General features: G+C 43.8%; 1 protein-coding gene across 3 annotated transcripts in view; it reads right to left on the bottom strand.

Moving 5' to 3' along the window:
- LOC135390875 (Krueppel-like factor 2) overlaps positions 1–18,243 on the bottom strand; it is a 140,016-nt gene that overhangs the window by 23,323 nt on the left and 98,450 nt on the right. Inside the window, exons 3-4 of one of the 3 annotated variants that reach the window (XM_064620827.1) lie at positions 6,412–6,445; positions 5,232–5,365 (exon numbers count right to left, since the gene is read on the bottom strand). The exons of the other annotated variants lie outside the window; for them this stretch is intronic. The gene's annotated coding sequence lies outside the window, so the exon portion shown is untranslated. The remainder of the gene's footprint in view (positions 1–5,231; positions 5,366–6,411; positions 6,446–18,243) is intronic. 3 annotated transcript variants of the gene reach the window in all.

Raw genomic sequence — 18,243 nt, 5'->3', positions numbered from 1 at the left:
AGCCACGTTGAACGAATTGTCTGCCCGCAAAACCATAACGAAAAGAAACGACTTGACGGATCACGGGATAAATTGAAGACGTACGAAGTATGTTTTCGTGTTGTTTTTGTTTTCGTCTTAAAGAGATGGATCTTTGTACAAAGAACGAAGCGTATAGACCCAAGTAGTACATTATTAATAACGCTGCAAGACTGGAAGCGCGGCTTTCTTGTGTGGGATCTATGCGTTCGTACATATCTGCAGGAGTATGATATATGGTGATTATATGAATTGAGTGGTGTGGTTCGGGCTATGATTACGTAGCCCCCTCATTTGACTCTTTTGTGGCTTCCAAAAAATAAAAAAATAAAAAATAAAAAAGGAACGGGTATAGAGGGCTGTGCAAAGTAAAAATGAAACATTTTTGTACGTTTCTTTCTTGCCGTCTGCTGCATTAGCACTATCCCGAGTTCCTGGGGTGTTCATGTGGCGGACGTACCAACAGTAATCTCCTTTCTGGACGAGTTCCTTGTCGGATATCTTTTTTTTTTAATTCCGTGTTAGCACCGCGAAGCAACTATGGCTATGAGCGGCGTACAGATGTGGGCAGATGGAGAGAGGACAGCAGGAAGGAGTGGGGGACAAGGGGGGAGGGGGTTAGTATGCGTCCTGGGCCGACTTCAGGGGGAACTGTGCCGACATTCGTCTGGGAAGTCTTCGGAAAGCCCAGGGAAAACCTCAGACAGCACATCAGGTGGTAGGATTCGAACCCACCACCTCGCAGTCTTCAGCACGACCTCGGCTATCTACCACCAACGAGAGGGACACCTTATCACGCTCGGATATCTATAAGATAGCGCTTGTCTAACCCCCGCCGTTTACGCTTAATTACAAGACATGATGCTCTTCAAGCTTTTAAAGTACATTCTAAAAAAAAGGAGCAAATTTGGGAACAATGGCAGCTTTTCGTCCCCTAGAATGTGGCTACTCCCAATTTTAATCCTCTGACCGTGAAATTTACTCCCTAGTGCTGCAAATAGTCCCTAAACGTCCGGGCATTTAGTCCCGAAAGAGACTAATGATTGTGGCAATGCATCTATATCCTCAAAAGGACTAAAATTATATATATATATATCTTTTTTTTTTTCTGAGCGTGTACAGTGTTACCTATACAACGAGATTTTATACAACACCACTTTGCTCTTGGGGCAAGACATCGGAACACTCTATGAAGGTAATCATCGGGAATCATTGAAATGACCATTTAGAGTATTATTTCTTCCCCTCCGAAACATTGAAATGTGAGCCCATCTTCGGGCGTGGTGCAGGATCTGAAGAACGATAAACCAAAACTCATCACCTTTATCGCATAACCGTTGCAGAAATACACGCCTTAACCGGAAACCATATCGCTCGCGCACTTCCATTTATGCTATATGCTAAGTCTAACTTTTTCTCCAATCCGTATCAAAAAAGAAGAAAATCTGAGTCAAAACCACTCAAGGGCGTATGCCCACTCTTTGTAACGATCCGCGTAGACAACGGAAGACGACCGAAACGCGTCTCCGTCGAATGTAGCGATGTTTGTGCGTGGGCGGCTGGCCACACTGTTAAGCGTTTTCAAAATGCCACTTTTGTAGCAGACGAAAATCCACAAGCCCATTAGCGAAGCGCATCTTGGGACCTCTAATTTTGGGCAACGGGTGCGGTTTTTTGCGAGCCATTGTAATGGCCCCCGTAATGTCTTCATCATGTGTAACTCTGTAGGTGGCGCTGCGGCAGGGTGGTCGGTACGGGTCTCCCAAAGGTAGGTATTAGGCGCCGTTTTAACAATAGGCCGTGTCGTCTGCGAAGGGTTTTCCGTTCGTCCTGTTCGTGAATGTTGAGCACCACGTACAACTGGTAATGGAAAAATTGGGTGTGCCGGTGCGTATAATATTGGTATGAATATACGCGTTTTTTTTTTTAGAGCGTCTTCTGAGTGATAGTTAAAAGTTCAAATTGTGAAAAAGGCCGCCATATTCCAGTTTCGCAGCTCATCGGCAGCCCGCAGTCCACGCCAGTGCACACAGCAGACCATCGTCTGTTATGAACCCCCGTCACCTGTATGAGATGCATGTCTTTACTGTGCATCGTACCACGCGGACATTGCTACTTTCACTAATTATTAAAGGACAGAGATGTTACATACTTTTATTGTCGTCGATATACAAGGCATTCCCTCAGAAACGAAAGACGTAGGAAAACCTGAAACGGAGTGGTGTCGCATCAATGAAATCGATCTTAATCGGCCTTATGTACTAGATCCGGTGCATTGCGTGAACCGGCTGTAGGGCGCGATTTATGGATTTCCGTAAAGCACATCATTCGTTTCAATGCGGGGTTTCGATGTTATACTGCCTTTTCGGCCGCCTGTTGGAACCGTCGTCGACGACATTCGGCCCGCTTGCGACGCCCCCCTGCGGCTGAAGAGAGATTTGTGGAGCGCTTAAAGTGTCAACCAAGAGTCCATAAACTTCTAGGGACGAAAGCAGAATTATAGCTTTCCACCAACCAACCTTTTTCACGGCGGAGTCGTAGTATAAGTTTCGAAAACTGCAACTTTGTACTACGCCGACTAGTCAGGTGTGTTTTGACTGACCGTATATTAGTGGGGCCGAGTGCGGCTTTGCTGTTTTAGGTTTAGTATCGGGTCGCCAAGTCTAGTGAGTCCAATTTGTATTAGAAGCCCTACGAAATGGGCACAACAGCGTTCTGATTAAGTGAACTTCAAAAGAAGTGAAGATGAAGTGCGAAGTTTGCTTGCCGTCAGTCACGTGTACATGACATCATCGCAATCATGAAACAAGAATGAGAAGCAAAAAAAAAAAAAAAACGTCATATACTCAGGCGTTTATATACCTCAATATATGTATACCACCACCACCACCTCAATATATGTATACAATATACACCGCGCCAATATATAAGAATGTCGGGAAATTTACAGCGGGAATTTAAGGTTTCGTTGTAAACTATCGCTGCCAAGCGGTGTAGAATAAGAGAGGGAAGAAGCGACTGATTGATTGATTGATTGATTATGAAATAGAAATAAGATGTAGAAAATTGACTTCACACTTGATGACAGAAGCAGTTATTGAAGCCGTGCTTATATCACTTCGTTGCAAATTCGTTTCGTAAGAAAACATGTCTTTGCCTACACTATTTCTTCGTGTTCTTCTAATACAATATAATTAAATTAATTCAAATATTTAAAGCAGTTCGCCGAAGTCCCCGTAATATCCAGAAAGCGTCTCGAAACTTCAGGACCGAAAATGCTGGCTGCCAATAGGCCAACATAAACAGTAGCTTTACAGACTTTTTTACAAATTATATTCTGCAGGGTGTTCAAAATTAAGCTTTCACGAGCGCTACGCAAACACAGCGATGACAGGAAACCGGATGATAACTTTACGCTACTTGTGTAAGAAACAGGTGCTGCTAATTATGTAGCACCTGTTTCTTACTCAAGGAACAGAAAAAAATAGCACTAGTTTTCTTTTGTTCGCCTATTTATAAAGTGCTGGTGAAAGCTTAATTTTTAACACCCTGTATATTCGAATAAACTTCAATATAAATTTCATTATGTAAAAAAATGCATTATGTATAAATTTCATTATTATTATATAAATGTCATATTATTTATTATCTTTTTGTTGTCAATACAAACCTGAGATCTAAAACAAAACAAAAAAAAATCGCAACGTACAACCCCCATGTAGTAATCGTATCATTAACTATTTCCACAATGCGAATACAAAAAAGACACAGCTATCCTTCAAAGACGGCTGTACATTCCACCCAAAGAGTATAGAAATACATAGAGTAGATATCCAATGGCGTTTCACACATGAGTGACGTCAGCTCAACCACGCGTGTTGACCGCTTAGAGAAAGAGAGAGAGCGTCGTCAGCATAGATTATTTTTCTCCCTATCTGCGCTGTTCTCCTTGAGAGAAGTATCGGGATCTTTATGGGCGATGCGCTTCATCAACGACGCTCAGGAAGTTCCTCTTCTTCCGCTCCCATTGTTTGGAAGAGTAATAAATTAGAACTGCTCGGTCCATTCAATCCTCAACGGTTCTTCCGCGCGACAATAGAGCACGATCGCCTGTTGCGTGTGGCTTCTCACGGAGTGCGTTATGGAGGCCATCTCCCCGCAGGACGTTCTTGGGCACGTTCCATGGATGTTTTATAGTTGAAGAGGTTACTAAAGTGCAAAAATTTATCTTCGCTGAATCAATATGAGCTTTCCCTCTCCCTTCCCTTATCAAGAAACGTGGCGAAGAAGTCTCAGGTAGGTCTCCTTAAAGAATCTCCTGCGATGATTGGATAAAGTATCGTTTGTGGAGACCAATGAGAGCGTGCTCCGCATTGTCGGCTTTATTGAGAAGGAGAGGGAAAACGGACAGAGTTGCTTTTGCTCGTAAATCAGGAGAAGACGCAACGGGTGAGTCCCGTTCCTTTTGTGTAGGTGTACAGGTAACGCCATCCTTTTATTGATTGAGTTATTTGTTTGTTTTTACTGTGCTAGACACAGTAAAGAAACTACGGGCAAAAGGCAACTGAAATTGCCTGACGAAGGCCCGATCGAGTTCAGTACATCATCACAAACGATAAAATACAGACACAACAATAAAACAAGGTAATAAAAAATAGAAAATAGTGAACGAACAATTGGTGGCGAACAAGGGTCACTTTTGTTGGTCAAGCAACATTACCTTTAATTCACTTTTTAAAGGCTGCTTCTTCGTAGATGCGTTTAGTATATTTTCATACAGATTATAATAAAAGGGATCAGATAATGCTGTGTCCGTGTGCCACAATTATTTCTCACTAGAGGAACTACAAAACGTTCCGTCGATATTCCATATACGTCTTACATACTTGACATACATTCGACATACCCGATGACATTTCCCGATGAGCCAGCGGCAAAGTCATAGGAGGCTTGTCGGCATCAAGTTTTAATGGTGCCACAGAAAAAGAAAAGAAATAGTAATAAAACCGCTCTCTGCAGGCAGCTGGTAGCAGGCATCTCTATATAGGCAATAAGACGTCACCAACCCACCGTTCAACCAACATCAAAATGCCTTGTTCCCTACACGGTGTTTGTCAACCAGCATTACAGGTGATGTAGGGACCATTTGTTGGCTGTGTGCCCTTTCATCTCCGACTGATTTCCCAGCCAATGTGGCGGCATGTTACACTTACTTGTGTGTGATTATGCGACCTGGATCGGCTTCGTAGCTCGCTGTGAGAGAGAACACACAGAGACAGCACGCCGGGATTCGAACACGGGTAGCTTAGGCACGGAAGGCGGCGAGAGTTCCCATGGACCGACCACCCTGTAAGAAGTGTCTTCCTTCACTCATCACCCCCAACAGCACCGAATATATTATCCGAATTCGTACGTCCGATGGATATCCCTCAGATATCCATCGGACGCACGAATCCGTTAGGACATTACTGGTACATCCAAAGGACATTCGGTGTTGTTGGGGACATTGGTCGAATGTAGAGTTTTACACACTCTTAAAACAGATGGTGGCGGTGTGGATTGTGAAAGGGCTCGCCGTTGTCGGCCTCACAGAGGTGGGCAACGTCACGACTGACGCCCTGGGGGAAAGTGCGTCCTGGGCCGACTTCTAAGCGAACTGTGCCGACATATGCCACCGACCGACTAGCCATGAAAAACGTCGAGCAGCCATGACTGCTGTTCACACCCGGCGGCCAACTGCTGCATTCTACTTAAACTCTACCATATGCGTAGAGGGTGCGTGAGTTCGTAGGGGAGAGCAAAGCGTTATAGGCGTCGTTGAGCAAGATCCGCCTCCTGCAGAAAGAGAACAAGGTTTCTTGCTTTAGCGGTACGTTCGGCATAATAACCAGCGGGGTAGAGGAACATGTGGTGGTGGTGGTGCTCGTGAAAGGGCTCGCCGCTGTCGGCCTCACAGAGGTGGGCAACGTCACAGGGGGAATGTGCGTGCTGGGCCGACTTCTAAGGGAACTGTGCCGAACAGAACTTCACCGCATAGCACGCTCCTAGCCGACCATCATCCCGAACGTCTTCTACGTCTTCTTTGTGACAGTTATGTACTGCATAAGTGTCACAAAAAATAGGCATACGCTTCCCATTTTCAACAAATCGGATGAGAGAACGATGTGATTCGGAACGACGGCTGGCTATAGGAGCGTGCTATGCGGCGAAGTTCTGTTCTAAGAGTGCAGGACTTAGTGAAGTATATGGCAGCGTTTAAGTAGAACGCACTAGTTGGCCGAAAGGTGTGACCAGCAGTCATGGCGCCATTTTGGGTTTGGCTCCGCGCTCGTACTGCTCTAGCGTAAATTGTCAAGGAGAAACTTTAACAACAGTAGGCGAAATTCAGTTTACCTGATTAGTTGTCTCGTCCCGTCAACGCACCTCCCTGGAAATACAGTAATAGTAGTCTGGATGAAACAGAAAAAAGAAAAAAAAAACTTGTGTGTCATAAGTTGAAACACATGTGTGTGACTAATGCAACGAGAGCGCAGGTACTTTTCATGAATCACTTAACAAAGTTTAACACCCTGGAACAGAAAGCACATTTCCTTGTCATTCTCTCTCACTCTCTCACTCAGTCAGACCTCATTTTTTTTCTTTCTTTTTACCACTCCCTGTCTCTTCCAACGCTAATAATAACCTTTCAAACATTAACTTTGACGAAAATGACAAAATATATCCTCTCATACGCACACTAAAAAAGAACAAAAAAAAAAAAAAAGAAGCGTACGACAGAAAGTTACTCACTGAAAAGAGTTTAATGACTTTTCTGCATCAACCCGCTCTTCTCGTTTTATATTTTTCTTTGCTCAGCAAAGTGCGATGGCTTCGTTTTGTACGCGTTCACATATATATATATACAGGCGACCGGAAAATGCGCAGCCATTTTCTTATTTTCTTTTTTTGTTGCTGTTTCACGTGCGCTACACATTCATAAGGCATACACGTCTTGTACAAGTGCACGAAGAAAGAAAGAAAAAGCGTGGGCGGATGGGTGTTCTGCATGACCCTGGTCGCGTGTATGGACTATATCGTCTTCAAATGATATATCCTTCCCCCATCCACCCCCCACCCCACAACCATTCTTTGCCTGCTAGGACGCGCCAGCATCTTGCGAGGAACAAAGCCCTCGAAGGAAGCCCTCTATACTACTGAATGTCGTCCTCAGCGTAGCCAATAAGCGACGCACGTGGGTTTATACATTGTCGAGAAAGGAGCTTTTTTATTGGTCGTTACGCCGGGAAGGTTGGTTTCCATTGTTGTTTGAGAGGAAAAAAAATCCCGCCTTTTTTGTTGCTCCCATTGTGTCGGTTCTCCTCTCTCATCATTTATTTCTCTCGCTCTTTTTATCCGATGGTGGTGGTGCTGTAAATACGGGCGTCTCGAAGCTGGAGTTCCACAAAGTTACACGGAAGAAAAGGACAGATTACAAGGTCTGGATAGTAAATGTAATACTTGCTAAAGTTACGCAGAAAAGCTGGTTCCTCTTTCTCTATAGTGTATTGCCTCTCCGTCTTTCGTTATTCCTCACTTTTCGTTACCTTCCTGTTGTTAGAGTAGTAAGCCAAGCCTTCCTAGACTCACCACTCTTAACCCATATCAAACATACGGGAAAGGGTATTGATTATAGAAATTTAAAGTAAGATCGACAAACGCATAGTAAATGTCTTTAGTCTGGTTACTCCTCATATATTGAATGATTCATCGAGTTCCTTTTTTTTTTCTCGTTTAGGAATAGCAAACCAACCTCCTCCATGGCTAGCCTTTCCTGTATTCGTTGAAGCCTCCCCCTCCCCCGTTCACTCCCCTGGAGTAAGCCGGCGTTCACACGGGGCAACTTTTCCCAGCAACTCGAAGCAACTCAAACCAACGTCTTTTGAGCAATTTCGAGTCCGCGTTCACACGCAGCAACTCTGTAGCTGCACCCACAAGCAACCTTATGGTGACCGGACAATGTGGGTTCGAATCGAACTGGTGGAATCTTTTCTTTAGCTGCTGTTCATCAAATTTCAGTCAGTTTTATTACTCCAATAGATCATTATTGCCGTCCAGAAGTGGCAACTGATATGTTTCCGTGAAGTTCGTAAAAAAAGAAAAAGTTATTTTTTAGCTGCACCTCCAGGATTTGAACCTATGAACCCACGAACGAAATCCACAACGCTATCGGGAGTCACGTGGCAATGCTTCCCTCTCTGATTGGCCGTTGCACGAGCAACTTCTCAAGTTTTCGGTCCGGGAGCGATTCGCAGCAACTCGGAGCAACTCGAGTTGCTGGAGGTTGCCGGCTGACAGCAACTCCAAAGTTGCTCATAGTTGCTGCAAAAAGTTGCCCCGTGTGAACGCTGCCTTAGAGCAGGTGTTTACGTGGAGCTTCATCTTTGTGCAATGAACTAAGCGAAGTGATACAACTAATCGAACTGTCGAGTTAAATGGTAATGTTACAACTAATTTTGAATGCTTGGACCATTTCCTTGTCCTGGTTGAGAACATGGTTTACGTACCACACAGCATCTAAACTCCATTGGAAGGTTTCTGTCTTACAGCCACAGTACAGATATTGTATATGAACCTCGTAAAACACGTCTGTTTGAGCCGAATGTCGGAAACCATTGCTGTGTTAAGTGTTCTCCACAAGGTTGTAATAGCCGCGGATGAGTAAAATGAGAGAGAGAGAGAAAGCACAAGTGATACGAACATCGAGCTACACTGTATCGCAAAGTCGAGGAAAAGCGTTACACCATCGAAATACTCCGCGCTAAAAGATTTAAAAAAGCGCTACCAGTATTCTCTCTGCACGTGCTTATTGCGCTTGGAAATACAGAACTATGCGAAACACGCTTCTTGTCCTATTTGGCTGACAGATAAAGCCAAAAGCCGTACAATCATAGAGCACACGAAAAAAATAAAGAAATAAAAATAAATAAATAAAGAAGAGGAGTAAATGGAGAGCAATTAGGCTTCTGGTCAACTAGACTGTATTTACTTCCCATTTTAGTCATCGGACCTCGAAATTTACTCCCCTGATGCACTGCAAATACTAAGCTTTTGTATTAACTTCCGCACCTTTAGTACAGAAAAGGAATAATCATTGTGGGAATGCATCTCAAAAGGACTAAAAGTACTCCCTTTCCTTTTTCCTTATAAGGCGAACGAAGAGACAAATATGCGAGTGTATTTATCTTGGCTTCCAACAAAAACAAAAAAACAAAAGAAAACCCACAGTATACAAGCAACCGCGCATTTCCTGATACACCCACGCACACACTTCTCAGGATAACTAACAGCAATTGCTTAACTCTACTCGTTGACTTATATTCTGCAACACTTCATAATATAATCGTCGAACTTGTGCAAACGCACACATTTCACCTGAACGAAAACAGGTAACAACGCAGCTCTTTGTGCACTCCAAACAGCTCTGACCGCTGCAACACGAATGAATGAAAAAAAAAAAAAAAGAAAAGAAAGGAAACGCAGGGGTTTTATTTATTCCCCAAGAAAGGTAGGGGTTTTACGTATTCCTAACGGTATGGAAGCATCGCATAATCTACGAGGCTTTCTCAGACCCGCGTGGGCGAACCAAGTGTGAACTGAACCAACGCAATACAAGACCGTTCCGATAAGCGCGGGGGAAAATGCGCTCTTTCGTGCATTTCTTTTATATATTTTTTTATTGCAGTCATATTTGACTTTTGTTTGTTTTCCGCCGATCCCGAGATGTAGGGCATCGTAGGTTCGTGACCTCGCTTCCCGCGTGAATCTCTCCGCTTTTTTCTTTTCTTTTTTTAAAAGTCGAGCGTAGTATTTCATTGTTTCATGGGCGGCCGAATTGGAGCACGTTCAAATGGCCCAGCGACGCGCGCGTAGTGCGACGAGGCGTAGTGCGCGCGCGCGCGCGCGTTTGTTTATTTATTTTTTGAAGGGTTTAATGCGCGCGGTAGACATTTTGTCGTAAAACAAAGTGACTCACACACTTGTGTATATTCCTAGGAAACGAGATGGGTGGATAAAACGGAAAGGTGCCTCGCTCGGCACAGTTTCTGTTTCTTTCTTTTTCTTTTTGTTTGTTTGTTTTTTCAGTCGAAGGAATATTAACTTGCCGGAACTAACGTATATATCTCATTCATGCTTTATCTTACCTGTAGTCTGTTCGACGTTTTGAAGCTTGGGATGTTAAGAATCTTTATGTTTTCTTTTGTCGCTTTTTTTGTGGTGGAGACAAAAATCATGGCGCACTTGTCAGAAGTTGCATACATCGTGCTGTAGATAGAACATGTATGTGCTTACTATTTATAGTCTTCAACTGGCCGCGGTAGTAGTAAGGGAGGCATTGGCGAAACAGCTGCCTGTTGCAACACCACCAGTAGTCCAAGCATTTGAATGGCAACATAAGATGTTTTTCATTTAATTTATTAACTCAACTTTCAATAATTTTTCATTCACTTATTTAATAGTATAAATTTACACCAGCGGCACGGTCGACCGGGTAAAAGCTCTGGGTTCGAATCCTACCACCGGCTGTGTTGTCTGAGGTTTTCTTTGTGTTTTCTGTCAGAGCACCCCTTGAAGTCGGCCCAGGACGCATACGAACCCCCCCCCCACACACACACACACTCCTTCCTGTCGTCCTGTCTGCATCTGTGCACCTCTGTACGCCGCGTTGCCTACCTGCGCACTGCTGACGATGGCCCAATAAGGCCGAGACGGCTGTTCAGTGCTGGTACGGCGACGTTTGAGCACTTAGAAGCTCACAGCCACAGTTGCTTCGCGGCGCAAACACGTAAATTAAGAAATAAGAATTTAACAACAGCACAAATTTGAGGTAGATATTGTGCTTTATAGGTTTGATTGTAAGGTGCAGAGTAAAAGTCTGTTTCTTGACGAATATTATTCTAAACAATATGCTGAAGATTAGGATATCTCAAACTGTGATGGCTACGCAAGTTACATTGTCTTCCTGCTGTCTATAGTTCTGATAATAGTATAGTTATAATTGTAGTTTTAGTCCTGAGCAATGTGACCTATAGTTATCGCGCTAACTCTTACTTTCCCTCAGTAATGGGAAGTACTTGAAGTACCAGGTACTCAAGTACATTACACATTAAGTACATTTCTCAGTACTTGTACTTTACTTGAAGGATATTTTAATTTGTGCATTTTGTACTGTACTTTAAGTACTTTTCTTCGGTACTTTCCTCTCAAGCACTCAAGTACCCAACTGGCAGTGCAAACGCAAAACATGGAAAATATCAGCGAATAATTTCTAAAGGGGGTGCTTAGTTCCTGTTGGCTTGTCTCTCTTTTGTTTGAGAGACAAGTCTCCCTCGTTCAGAGACCAGCACGAGAACGATGTGCCCTATACAGGTGGATAAGTTGAGAAATAAGCACTAGCAGAACTGATTACCTGTGCACATGTAAAAGTAAATTTTATCATTTCTTTCAGTTCATATATTAATGAGTCAGCTGTAAACTATCAATGATTTCTAACTGCCACTTGGCAGAAGTGCTTGCCTAAAAGCTTTCTAAAGATAACAGTTGAGACATAATTACCTCTCCTTTTATAACGACCAAGCCAACGTCCAGTGATACGATCTACATTTGTAATGTACTTGATGAGTATTGTAAAGTACTTTGCCAAAGACTTTGTACTTTACTTTAAGTACATTTGTAGTATGGTACTTTGTACTGTGTATACAATAGGTGCTAGGTACGTGGTACTCTACCTAAAGTAAAATTTTGGGGTACTTTGGCCATCACTGCCATCTTTAATGGTGACTCGTAGCACCGAAAGCTCACCGAACTATACTTATCTATGTAGAAGGGTAGAAAATCCAGCGATCCGATAAGCAAGATGAAGGGAAGTGCCTCAGGACGAGAGCCGCCGATATTTCGAACAGAGACTGTTCTTCTTCTGGGCGCATCTGTCCTTATCTGGGCTCTTATCTACATATTATCCGTAACCGTCGAAGTCTAGTTCCTATGCAGGATCTCGATGGATATTTTAAAGTAACGAGCGATTATGTTCTTCCTCTTTTTTACAGCAACAGCTGTTAAGGATTCAATTTCGTGCCGATCTTGCCCCATATGTCGCATCGCCGAAACACAGAAGAGAAGAAGCGAAGAAAAAGAAACGCATCGGTGGTGGTGTCCATGTACATTTCTCCCAACGTGTACCTTGCCAAGATACATGCGTTCCTAGCTGAAACTCTCACCAGTGAACGAACTTCCACATACAGGGTGTGTGCAGAAAAACATGACCCGTATTTAGGCACATAGCTTGTTGCCTACCTAACTAACGAACTTCCGGTGGCGCACGATGGCGCATTTATGCGTGCGAAATCTGTAGAAAAATTGTGGAAGCCATACCCAGCTTAAAAAATAAACGGAACAACGAAAACGTCGGCTTCCGTGCATCAGAATAGGGCAACATGGTGGGCAACAGAGTGTATGTGAAAGGGCAACATGGTGCACGTAGGAGAGTTGTGTTCAAGTACCGCTAGGGGAGCTATCGGTGCATAAATCGAAACGATGTTCCACATGGATGCTCATCGGCAGTGCCCCTAGCGGTGCCTGCACATAACTCTTATGAGACCGAAATACACTACCATGCAGTGTCATGACCGCCCTATTCTAATGCATGGAAGCCCATGTTTTCGCGCTTTGTTTATTTTTTTACATTGAGTATGGCTTCCAGGATTTTTTTGTAGCTTTCGCACGCATAAATACGCCGTCGTGCGCCACCGGAAGTTCCTCGGCTAAGTAGACAACGAGTTACATGTAAAAATGCGGGTGATGTTTTTCTGCACACACCCTGTACTACAGTTGACCATAAGGCACACCTTACGGTCCTCATTCAACACCCTGCTGCCGACCAACATCCTGAATCATATCAAGCACAACACCCTAGTGCTGACCATGAAGATCTTGCTGCGGACCGCATTCAACTGAGCGAACTATGCGCGTAGCGACAGACGAGTTCCAACCACGACCTACTAGATTATAACGACTATGTCATGATCGGCGGCCACTACGAGGAGCCCGTCCGCGCGATCCGCTAGGAGCGCTACACATCGGCCCGCGAGACCTACATCATGATTGGACAATGGAAATTTGAATTTTGAACGCGCAGAAGCGGACGTACGACTACCGTAGCAGACGACAGCATCAGATCCTATGCAAACGCGTAGAATGATGATGATAATGTACTTTAGAAAGAAGCTTATCTCTCGTGGGACATCCACCGCGTGTACAACAATACTAAGGTAAGCTGAAGTACAAAGTATTGTAGAAATTGAGGAAGCAATAACCGGGCCGATGAGTAGCGCCACCGCCAGCTTCCAAATGCGGCGCTGGGAGGGGGCGCCTATGACATGGTCGCTATAATCTAGTAGGTCGTGGTTCAAACAAACATATCTGTCGCTGTTGTTGATTTGATGTACCATCCATGACTCGAAAACCCGGGACAAGGTAGAGGACGATAACAGACAACACAACACGGTCTCAAACGTTGTCTGTTACCGTCCTCTATACCTTGTCTCGGGTTTTCAAGTCATAGATCGTCACAACCAGCTCGTTTGCTATACCTAACCTTCCTATCGATTTGATGTAACTTTTCGTCATATCTGCCAGATTCCTTTTTTCTTCTTCTTTTTACTGTTTAAACAAATTTTACTGAACCGTTTGGCTAGTCAGGGGATCACGTCGGATACACGTCCACATAGACACAGCGAGGTACACGGCATAACAAAGTACGTGCGCTGATGCAGGTGGCAAGACGCGGAACCATTTAGAGTTGTCTGCTCACCGCGGAATCAGAGAGACCCCACTGCGCGGTGGCGCCAATCAACAAAGCAGCGGGAAGAAAACCAATTAAGGACGCTTCTGCTTTCGCGCTTTGTCATCTGCTTTCACCGAAGCTCTCGTCTGCGCATTATAAGACGTTTCCTCCACCGTTTACCGGGTAATATGAAAATAATGATAAAAACAAAAGCGATTGCGAGGTGATGTTCATGACGATGGGAGCAAGATGAACAGGAGCTGTGCGTGCACGGTAGAAGTAGTATACGTGTCCGTTGGACTTTTTTGTTTTTATTTTTATTAGTTCTTTGATAGGCTTTGAAATGTTGCTCTCTGGAATGTTCGCATTCTATTTCGTTGTTTCTGGTTTTGTTGTTGCGAAAAACGATAATCGGATGCTGCTGCCATGTTTTATTTCTGCTTGCAGGCAGCGGTGTATGTTGGCTGCTTCTTCCGTGCCTCTGAAACAGGGGTTAGAAACCTCGCGAATATTGTACATTTCCAACTCAGTGGAACAGCCACCAGACAGAGATTCGGGGAAGGCACGTTGGACGGGGGACACTTGACACATCATGGGGTCGTCGCGACCAGACGCTCGCTGGCAATAAATCAGTAGAGTGGGCCAAGGAAGATGCACTGTCCAAAGTTGCATGGTGCACGGGTTGACAGCTTGGTCCGTTACCCATAAATACCGAGTAGTAGTGGGCGGACAATTAGGAGGTGCCTGGTTCGGTCTAAATTCAAACCAGGCCAACCATGAGCTGGAAACGTTTGGACCGGGCTCCTGGGATTGGTGTTTGCAGGCGGGGGTTGTGTCCCAAATGTCACTCTTTTAAGCGGAGGACACACGAAAATCGGTGTGTGGAAGCCGCAGAGGAAGACGAGGCAAAAGCCCCATGACTTCAGTCGCTGTAGTATTGTCTTGTATTAGTTGTATATAGTTATGTAAATAACTATGCAAATAAAGCCCAGTTATTGTTCGAGAATACTGCCTGTCGCACGTCTCTTGGGAATATCTTCGATCTGTGAGCTACATGAACGGACCATCTTCCAGCAACAACGGAAGAAACTTTACTGGTGCCCTCACATCAGGGTTGCAAAATGGGGCCACCAATTCCATTCCAATTCCATTCCTTTCAATTCCTCGGAATGAAAAGGTATGGCCAATTCCCACCCCTGGAATGCGCTTGGCGACCCCATTCCATTCCGTTAATTCCATCAATTAAAGAAAAAGGACCTGAAACCGTACTGGCTATAGCCGAGCAGCCACAGGGGCGTCCAGACCATTCCATTCCAATTCCCTTCCAATTCCATTCCGGGCTCTGGTAAATCCGGGATAATTCCGGAATCATTCCAACTCCGGAGTGACAACATCGCAACCCTACCTCACATCAGGGGTGGGCAGTAATAGTAATACTTTGTATTATAATACTATTACTGTAATACTTTTGAGTATTTGTATTATGTATCATAATACTCATTTTTGAAATGTATTTGTATCTGTATTATAATACACAAAATCGAAGTATTACATGTATTATAATACTTTTGAAGGTGTAATACCTTCCCAGAGGTCATATGTAAGACCTCCTAGGTGTCACCAGTGCACTTTATGAGTAATTTTTCCTGTCCCACAAACATCTGGACACCAACAAGGTCCCTATTATTCCTTTGCTTCAAACTATACCAAAGGGAGTGACCTCACTGCCAGAGGTTACTGGGGGCTTCCTCGCATTCCTTCCATTTCAGCGTCCGTAAAGATGAGTCATCGCATTGCAAGCCCTTTGTGGTATGAAAGAGTGCGTCCAGTCCAGGCACCCCTGTACGGGGTTGCACTATGGACAGTTACATACTTTTGAACGGCCCACATTTTATCGTCCAGGGTGGACGAAATGAAGACTCTTCCACACTGAGAGCAAGCTGTTCACTGTGATCGAATTGACCAGCGCTTTCTCATCATAATCGGAAAAGGCATGCCCTATAGAGGACTACCCTTTGAGAATATGCTAAACATGTAAGCATCTGAAATAACACGTCATTGGAGAATGACTGGCTCGATAAGTAATGCGCAAATTATATAGATTTCTGATTTTCTATTCCTTTCTTTCTCCCCAAGTTACGTGTCAATGTATTACTAGTATTACTCGTGTAATACACAGAAGTATTAGTATTATGTAATATAATACCTCAGAATCAAAGTATTACGTATTAGTATTATAATACTGATTTCTAGGAAGTATTATGTATTAGTATTATAATACAAAATATGGGTATTACTGCCCATCCCTGCCTCACATACTGTCCGGAACTTCTACTGACTGCTGCACTGTCTGCAACTTTTCCTTGTTTCCCAGAACGCATATGTCACCGCTGCACTTTGTGAAGTTTGCCCAATGTGTGCTATATATCACACCCGACAAGTTGATGTTCCATCGGCCTGTACAGGCCGCTCACTTGTATACATGACGCTTCTTTACAACAATTAACACCACTTTTACGTTTCTGAAGACTTCTGTGCCAGCCTGCTTTTTTTTTTTTTATAAAAACTGATTCTATCCCATGAAGAGGCCACGAAAGCCTCATTATGTCACATATTCGTGACCTTCCTTTTGAGTTGTCTTTTAAGGATCTCTGCATATTTATAAATATTCATTATATTCCACGGTATTTAGAGGTGGAACGAAGACGTGTTTTCGCGACCTCTTGTTACCTCCTAATTTGTGTCAAGGGAAGTGAAGAGGAATATGAAATGTAATTAACCTTGCTTGCCGCGAAAAGTAGAACTCACTTCAAACGCCCGCGCACCCGCTATTGCAGTGTGTGTGAAAAAAATTATGAAGATGAAAGAGAGAGGCTGAAAGGATCTTGAAAAACGAGTCATATACCCGACTTTTCTTTTAAAATACATGCAAAGTTAGAAGGAGACGAAAACATAAGTCAAGAACGCAAGTCTATTCATTTGCTCACTGTTCCATCTATAAGAGGGCAGTTTGGAATCGCAAACTTCCAAGCCCAAGTAACAATCACGTAAAATGCCAATTAGGTGCGTGCATACGACAACTTCACCGAGCCTTTGCGCCAATCTGGTGAGTATATATTCATGAAAATTCGCAAACATCGAAAAGGCGATAGATAGCAGTGTGTCACGGGCACTAACTTGCAACTCATTGCACAATGAAAGCAACGATGAAAGATGAAAGTCACTGAAAAGGTTAGCCAGCTGTAGGACTCGAACCCACATCTTCTGGATTGCCGGTCTAGGGCTCTACCATGTTCTTTCCTTGCACAAATTTTTATGGGACATCAAAGTTTGTGCGACTCCGTGCTTTTTCTCTTTCTTTACAACTTGAAATCAATAAAGAAAAACCCTTACAAAAAGCACTAATAAAAAAACACTAATAAAAAGCAAAAGAAAAAGCACTAATAAAACCCTCCATTCGAGTGCACTTCATCAGTTAAGACCCGGCACGAAAACGCTGGCCAATAAATATTTTACATGTCTGACATCCCCATATTTTTTATTTCTCGATCGATCAATCAATGTTTAATTGGTACTTCGTTGTCATTTATTAGTATCGAGCGAAATTTTTTGGTCTCGAGTGACCTGTCAACTTTTACCCGCGTCACTATTCTTACATTTCTTTTCTTTTTTTTTTTTTCAGAGGCCAGAATCTTTCATCCGAATATTTTTTTTTCTCACACGTGATCAAGGTATGGATGTTATTTTCGAAAACATGACCGACTACACTTCTGCACCGTTACAGGCTTTAAAAAAAATACCACGAAGAGATAAAAGTACAGCACCCGTCCATCATACGCAAGCTGCCGCTATGCGCATCACCCTAATAACGTCCCGCGGGCTACATTACATTTCCTCCGATTGTGCGCTCGCAGTGCTCCAAAACAACAGCCCCATATAGGAACTTACAATAAAACGGGCATCAAATAAGAGTCCGAGGAGGACGACGGCGCCGGATCTCATTAATTCGGCACGGGAAACGAAGACAGCTCCAGAGAGTCTGTGCCCTGTCAGGAGGCATCAAGCGCGCTCTGTGATTACAGCCACAGACGGAAAAAAAGTTAATCACCCGTTTGCCGCCGCTTCATAAGCCACGGACATCGCCCTGTTACGCTTTGATTGACTTCGCTGCTGTTGCCATTCAGGTTTCAATGGCGGACACGGCCTTCAATATGTCCACCAGGAGGAGCTGCACGTGGATGTCTCAGGTGCTGGCAGTGTATATGCGCTCGTTGCGTATATATAGGTTTATTGTCGTTCGGAGTGCAAAAGCTGTTTTCCCTTATGAGTTGGTGGGCAACATTGTGTGGTGAAGAAATGCGTCTGAAAGTTTTAGAGGATGTGTACTTGCTGGTTGGGTACACCTG

The sequence above is a fragment of the Ornithodoros turicata genome, chromosome 4 (assembly GCF_037126465.1).
Source record: "Ornithodoros turicata isolate Travis chromosome 4, ASM3712646v1, whole genome shotgun sequence".
In the NCBI taxonomy this organism is placed as follows: Eukaryota; Metazoa; Arthropoda; class Arachnida; order Ixodida; family Argasidae; genus Ornithodoros; species Ornithodoros turicata.
This window is presented reverse-complemented; position numbering and strand designations above follow the sequence as displayed.